The following is a 7,159-nucleotide window of genomic DNA, read 5'->3' on the forward strand; positions in this document are numbered from 1 at the left end:
AGAGCTGTAAAATTCATGAAGCAAAAACTTATTGAACTGAAAGGAGAGATAGACAAATCCAAAATTATATTTCGAGATTTCAAAACCTCTCTCTCAGTGATCAATAAAACAAGCAAAGAGAAAAACAGCAAAGATACAGAAAATGTGAACACCATCACCAACCAACTTGACTAAACTGGCATTTATAGAACACATTATCCAGAAACAGCAAAATACAAATTCTTTTCAAGTGTACATAAAACATTTGCCAAGGTAAACTAAATTCTGGATCATAAAACCGCCATCACAAATTTAAAAGGATGGAAATTCAGCTGGGCCTGGTGGCTTATGCCTATAATTCCAGCACTTTGGGAGGCTAAGGCAGGCAGATTGCTTCAACTCAGGAGTTTGAGACCACCTTGGGCAACATGGCAAAACCCTTCTCTACAAAAAATACAAAAATTAGCCAAGTGTGGTGGCACATGCTTGTAGTCCCAGCTACTTGGGAGCCTGAGGCAAGGGGATCACTGGAGTCCAGGAAGTTGAGGCTACAGTGAGCCGTGTTCATGCCACTGCACTCCAGCCAGGCAACAAAATGAGACCTTGTCTCCAAAAAACAAAAAGAAAAGAAAACCTATATAAATGGAACAACATACCATGTTCACAGACAGGTATGTTGTTAATTTAGTTAAGATATCAATTCTTCCTAAAATGATCTATGAATTTAATACAATTCCAAATGAACTCCCAACAGGATTTCTTACAGACATGCAGATGCTGCTTCTAAAATATATATATTTTTGAAAAAGAACAAAGCTCACATTGCCGTATTTTTACTTACTTGAAACATGCAATGATTAAGATCATGTAATATTGGTGAAAGGGTAGACATATAGATCAGTGGATCGGAATAGAGTCAAGAAATAGACCTACACAGACATGGTCAATCGATTTTAACAAGAGTACAAAGACAATTCAACGGGGAAAGAATTGTGTTTCAGCAAATATTTCTGGAAAATTTGAACATTTATACACACAAAAATGAACTTCAACCTATATCTTACACCTTATACAAAAGTTAACTCAAAATAGATCATGGGCTTAAGCATCATTTGAAAATCTATAACACTCTTAGAAGAGAGAAAAAAATGTAACTTTTGAGGTTAGGCAAAAAGCCATTGAATGAGACACCAAAAGCATAATCCCTGTGAAATGGATAAACTGGACTTTGTCAAAATTAGATCTATCTACTCTTTGAAAGATACTGTTAAGAGAACAAAAAGACAAGTCAGATGAGGCAAAAATATTTTCAAATTATATCTGATAAATAACTTGTATCCAGAATATATAAATAACTCTCTACCTCAATCATGAGAAATCTAACAATCCAGGTATTCTTTTCATATTTTTTTCTATTATAAACAGAGACAGAGTCTCACTTTGTCATCCAGGCTGGTCTCAAACTCCTGGGCTCAAGCAATCCTCTTGCCTCGGCCTCCCAAAGTGTTGAGATTACAGGTGTGAGTCCCTGAACCTGGCACAGGTCTTTTTAATGGCAAAAAAATTAAACAGATACTTGCAAAAACAATACACAGATAACAGGATAAGCACATAGCCAGTGATGGTTTCTCTTGCCCTTTCACTGAAAACTGGCCTCCCAAGGCAATATAAGCAGCCCTGTGGTCGGCCAGTGCCTGCCCTGGTGTAGCCCCTCTGCCCCCAAATCCCCCCAGTTGCTGTCCCTGCACATCAAAGCTGGCCGGGAAGCTCCTGCCACGGTGATGGAGGGGGAAGGTTACAGCAAGTCCAGCAGCGCAGCACACAAGCTAAGCGGACAGACTTAACACTCACGTACATGTCTGAAATGGCTCGCTCCTCTGTGGCCTTTTCTCTGACAAGCGGGATTTATGAGCTTGGGCAAAGTACGTCAGTAAGAAGGCCACATTTGTACAACATGGTTCCTTTGCTGGAGGACAGAACACTGGCGTCTGAACTCACAACACTCAAACTTCACATGCCTGCTTCCTTCCCAGAGCTCACACACTCCCGGCCGCTCATGTTCAGACACAGCTTCCTCCACGGCTTGGCTCTTCCGGCCTCAAGCCTGCTGTGGTCTGAGCACAAGGATGTCCTGCCGCAGGCGGGGACCTAAATCAGCCTGTGCCACGGCTCAGGCTCCCTGATCCCCTTGGAGCCAGCTGGGGAGTGGGGAGTCGGGTCCCATCAACCTTCTTTTGGGCAAATCAGCCACAAGCAGGGGCTGTGCCCAGGACACCAGGGAGCAACAAGGGCTTCCATCACTCCTGCAACAGGAAAACACACACACACACATACAAACACACAAACCATCAACACACAGCACACACGTGCACACATGCACACGTACCACACATACACACATGCACACACATACCATACATACAGACACATGCACGCACATACATGCAGACATACACACCACACACATATGCACACACATGCACACACATACACACATACCATACATACAGACACAGGTGCACATGCATACATACATGCAGACATACACACCACATACACATGCACACAAACACAAATACAGACAACACACACCCACACCACACAACACACATACCACACACAAACACATGCACAAGCACACATACAGACATACACACACACAACACACACATAGGCACACATACACGCTCCAGATGCCCACAGGGGTGTGGGGCTGTCCCAGGCAAGCAAGGAGGCTTGGCGTTCACTGCGGAGCAGCTGAGCCTGGAGATGAAGCCCCTTCCCCAGGGCCTCATGGCAAACCCCGCACCATGGGGCGTGGGAAACGCCTCACGCTGCAGAGGCCCCGTTGGTGCCCTCCGGGTGCAGGGGCAGCACCTGTGATACGCAGACAGCTCTCGGGACTAACTGGAGAAGGAGAGGATACGGAATTGCAGCCCAGTCCGACTCCTGGCCACCGATAAGCATGAGGCCGCAGACGCATCTCAGAAAACATGAGGAAGGTCTGAGCCACCTGGCAGGCAGTCCCACGGCCCTGCCTCCCCCTCCCCTCTGCCTTTGCCTCCTGTGGCACAAGACGCAGGTCAGGCTTCCGTGAGTTAAACAGGAGCTGGGGAGGCCGGCCAGCCTTGAGCTCCGTGGGTCCTGGGCTTGAATGCAGTGTAGACATCGAGAGACAGCCATCGAGCTCAGGGACAATGAAATACAGCCGTCCCTCCGCCCTGACACAGCCTGCACAGCACAAGGAAGGCCAGGCTCAAGCCCAGCTTCGCTCTGTGGTGTGATAGGCTGACGGGTGACACCCACAGCCATCCCCGCCTTCCTCCCCAGCCCCACTCACCTGCAATGACTCCTGTGCATCTCCCTGCATGACAGCCCCATAGCCACCCCCGGCCATGTACACACATACCGACACATGCACACACATACATACAAACACACAAACCGTCAACACACACCACACACATGCACACATGCCTCCACAACACCAGAGCCAAGACCCCTCCCTCCTTGGGAGGACAGACCCTGGGGAGTTCCACGCAGGCCCTGAAAGGGGCTTGGGCCACCGTGCAGGGGCTCCTGGGGTGCCAGGTACCTGGAATGTGGCCTAGAGGGAGACGTGTGTGAGCACTTGGTGGGCACAGTGCCCCCAATCTCGTGCCCTTTGAGATGGAGCAGGGCCGGAGAGGGCTGCAGGGGGCCAGAGAGGGCTGCAGAGGGCCAAGCAGGCTCAAACTTGAGGCCCACAGAGAAGGAACAGTCATGCGTAGAAAAGGCCTCCAGGCCACAGGCCCAGTCCTTCCCCTGTGGGTGGCGAGGGAGGACCCCTTCTCCAGGGAGAAGATGATGCCACTCTGCCCTGACCCTCATCCACCTCCCCAGGTTGGGGTTCCGGTCCCCGCCCCACAGGAACAGCAGCCACCTGGGTGGATCCCAGGTTTTCCCACTGTGGGTATTCGGGAAGGGTCAGCCTGTGACCTCAGTGTTGGGTCTGGCCACTCAGGCCCAGGGGATCCCTGGCCAAAGCTGAGTCCCTGGGCTCTCAAGCACCAGAAAGGTAGGGACCGGGCTCCAGGGTGCAGTGCACTCTCCGGCCGTGGGTGAGCTTCTCAGCACACTGTCCCGCACAGAAAGCGCCCCGGCCCTGTGTACAGGCCCAGCCCTCAGGCCGTTTGGTGTGGAACCCGTTTAACGTCCTCCTGGTTGTGACTTCAGTGGTGTACACCCACCTCGGGCATCTGTGGCCAGCCGGGGGCTCCCCGAGGCCTGCGCACTTCCCGGCTGCACCCCCTCCCTCTGGCTTTGCACCCTCGTGCTCCTGTCTCCCCACCTCCTCCCCAATCCCACCCACGGCGACCTCTGCCATCGACAGCTTGGAGGCCCAGCTCACCGGACCTGTGGCCAGCAGGGCAGGGAGACCTCACTCGTGGGTCCTCCACCCCACTATGAAGAGACCCAGACGCCATCCTGTCATCCTGTCAGCACAGCCCCCGGCTCAGGGCATCTCTTGGCCTTATAGCTGCCCCTGGCCATCTCCAAGGCCAGAAACCAAGGGATCTGGGCCACTCTTTGGTGCCAGGCCACACCATAGGTCACAGCCAGCCAGGGCCGCAGCTCACATCCACTCTAACCCAGGTGCTGGCAGCTGCCCAGAAGGCTTGAGTGGGGACAGGTATGACAGGTGAGGGTTGCACCCAGACACAGGGTCAGCACAGGCTCACCCACCGCCTACACCCAACACTATGTGGCTCCAACCCACGTCATCACTCAGGCTTTGCAAATATGCTTTCCGCTGTCCACAGAAACCAATGTCCATCCAGGACGCATCCAGCCACCTCTCCTCCGACTGGCTGCAGCCCCTGCAAAGTCAGAGCCAGCAACTTTAACCATGTCCCTGAACTCTGTCTTGTATGAACGTTCTCTCAGCCTGTTCCCGGTGTGTCTTCTCTGTGAGCCTGGGCAGGAAAAACCTCTATCTGTGCATGTGACTCCTTCCTGGGAGCCGCTTTAGATGCATAAACTATGAACATGTCAAAATCACAGCTTCGCGGCATGCACCGTCCCCAGAAATTAGCCACTGCTATGGGTGCATATTCAACAAGACACCAGTGAGGACGCCACACATTCTCTCACTAAACCTCTCTGAAGTCACCTTTCCCATTTCACCCATCAGTCCACTGATGAGTCCACTGACTCCATCCAGAGAGGCTACAGAACAGTCCCAGGCGTAGACCAAGGGCTGACCCTGACATCTGAACTCCCTACCCCTGTCCACCCCATGCTGCCTCCCACTCATAAAACCCCTGCTCCAGAAACAAAAAGGTCCACGTTGGCCAGAGAACACGTGAAAGCAAGACCTCGGGGGACAGCACAGTCACTGGAGGCTGGGATTGCAGAACCCCAGAGGATGGGACAGTCGCCAGAGGCTGGGATTTCAGGACCCCCCAGTGGGCGGCACAGTTGCTGGAGGCTGGGATTTCAGGGGCCCTGGGGAATGGCACAGTCCCTGCAGGCTGGGATTGCAGGGCCCCCAGTGGGCAGTGCAGTCGCTGGAGGCTGGGGCTGCAGGATCCCTGGGGGACAGTACAGCCGCTGGAGGCTGGGGCTGCAGGATCCCTGGGGGACAGTACAGCCGCTGGAGGCTGGGGCTGCAGGATCCCTGGGGGACAGTACAGCCGCTGGAGGCTGGGGCTGCAGGGCCCTCAGTGGGCAGCACAGTCGCTGGAGGCTGGGATTGCAGGGCCCCTGGTGGGCGGCACAGTTGCTGGAGGCTGGGACTGCATTTATGAGATGCTCCCTCCCCAAGTAGGTCTACACGGGTATCAGCCACAGGAGAAAGGTATGCACATTTGGGGAGCTGAGGTGCCACACAGTGACTTCTGAGGCTAGGTCGTGTGAGATGACGTTGCTTCTGTGTGCCTGGTAACTCTCATGCATGAGCTGCCAGGTGCGAGTCTGCCCCCACCGAGGCCGCCATGCAGTGAGGAGGCCATGCTATCCGGAGAAGCCGTGTGTGGACACCCCACCAGCAGTCCTGAGTTCCAAGTCTTCCTAGCACAGGCTCCAGAACATGCTGGGGTAGACGAGCCACCCCTACTTTACCCTCAGCAAGTTCCTGACCTTCTGAACCAGAAAGCTCCATAAATCGACGGCTCGGTTCTGGGGTGATTTGTTACACAGCAGTCACAACCAAAACGCTGCTGGTGACAGCAATGGTTTCATTTTTCCATTCTACACAAGAGAGCGCAAGCTTTGGGCAAGAGAGAGAAGACCAGAGAAGTAATCTCAACACGCGTGTTTTGTTTTCCTGTGCTAATGAGGACACACTTTCCCAGGGCGAGCCCACCGCTCCACGGCTTCCTTCTTCCCTGCTGGAAAGAGGCGAGTTAATGGCACTTACTGGGTGTCAGAAGCCACTACCCCTCTTCTCACCCGGCTAAGACGGGCGGGCGGTGGCCCTGCTTCGCCACGTCAGCTGACGGCTGTTCTGAATTGGAATTCATTCACTCCCACCCTGGCTAAGACAGGTGGGCGGTGGCCCTGCTTCGCCACATCAGCTGACGGCTGTTCTGAATTTGGATTCGTTCACAGGCTGCTGGCGACAATGCGGCCTCTCCGGGGGTTTCTCGGGACTCCTGCTGCTGCTTACCCTGCTCTCCTGGGGGAGCCTTGGGCAGGCTGATATTGATGAGCCGGGTCTGATCCTAAAAGCTTCACCTTCACGCGGCTCAAGGAAGCGGGGGATGTGTGCAGCGTTTAGCAGAGCAGAGCTTCCGCTGGCGTTCAATGTAGACAATGTTTGCTGCAATAAGCACACTAAGACATGTTTCTTCAAGGATGTTTGACAGACAATCTCTGGAGGGCATCTTCCCACATCACTTCTCCAGCAAAAAAATATGGCATTTATGTCTTTATTCTCGAAGAAGGAGATTTACTTTCTTAATCACGGAAACCTTGCCGTGGTCGGGCTTTGTTGCTTGCTGGAGTGAATGTCTCCGCTTGTCGTGCCAATCCACTGTGAGAAAGGTTTAATTGACAACTTGAGATTTACCATCTCAAGCTATGAAACATCTGGGAAGCCTGAGAAACTCATGCTTTTATAGCCTTAAGGCTACTGGCAATTTGATAAACATAAGATATGGATAATTTAAATGTTTAAGCATTTAATTACTAGTAAATG

The sequence above is a fragment of the Colobus angolensis genome, unplaced genomic scaffold (genome assembly GCF_000951035.1).
Source record: "Colobus angolensis palliatus isolate OR3802 unplaced genomic scaffold, Cang.pa_1.0 Scaffold204, whole genome shotgun sequence".
NCBI classification, from domain to species: domain Eukaryota; kingdom Metazoa; phylum Chordata; class Mammalia; order Primates; family Cercopithecidae; genus Colobus; species Colobus angolensis.